Here is a 701-nt window from a genome sequence, read left to right on the forward strand (position 1 = left end):
TTTTTGATTTTAAAGCCACTAGGGTGGTAAATATTGATGGAGTGTTTGAACTCTATAAAGATGATGAAGGTGATTTAGGAGGATTGTTCACAAGGTTAAAGAACCTCATGGTTTCAGAAAACCATACAAAATGGGACATTGCCTATCTTGAAACTTACATCAGATATGCAATGGTCCCTAGAAGTTTGAGGTGGGATGTAGCGCCCCAAAAAGGGGACACTGATCTGGAGGAATGGTTCAAATACTTTAATGAGGCAGGGGTCTCTTTCCTTAGATTTCTGGTAGGTAGGAAAACTTCTAAGTTATCTAAATTAGATGATGAGATTAAAGACATCCAGGTTAAACTTACTTCTGTCAAAGGAAGTATAGAATACCAAGATAAATCCCAGAATCTTCTAAAAATTCTTGAAAAGGAGGATAGAGATCAGAGGGCTAAGAAAAAGAAAAAGTACAATAGGGATCTTGCTGATTATAATGGCAATATTGTTTTTGAATGGCAAAAAAAACTTTTAGAGGAGGCTTCTATACAGGATGGCATGGAGATGGAGTCAACACAGGCAGTGGGTACCCTTGATAGGGGAGGTTTGCAACCTACTCAACCACTTAACCAGAAACGGCCCCATTCTGTCAATAAAATTCAACCATCCTTACTCTTCTCCCCGGAGGGGACGTGGCAATAATAGAGGTTCTGGCCCTCCAAG

This window comes from Lithobates pipiens, unplaced genomic scaffold (genome assembly GCF_037356315.1).
Source record: "Lithobates pipiens isolate NorthernLeopardFrog02 unplaced genomic scaffold, aLitPip1_a1.2 Scaffold_19, whole genome shotgun sequence".
Taxonomy (NCBI): domain Eukaryota; kingdom Metazoa; phylum Chordata; class Amphibia; order Anura; family Ranidae; genus Lithobates; species Lithobates pipiens.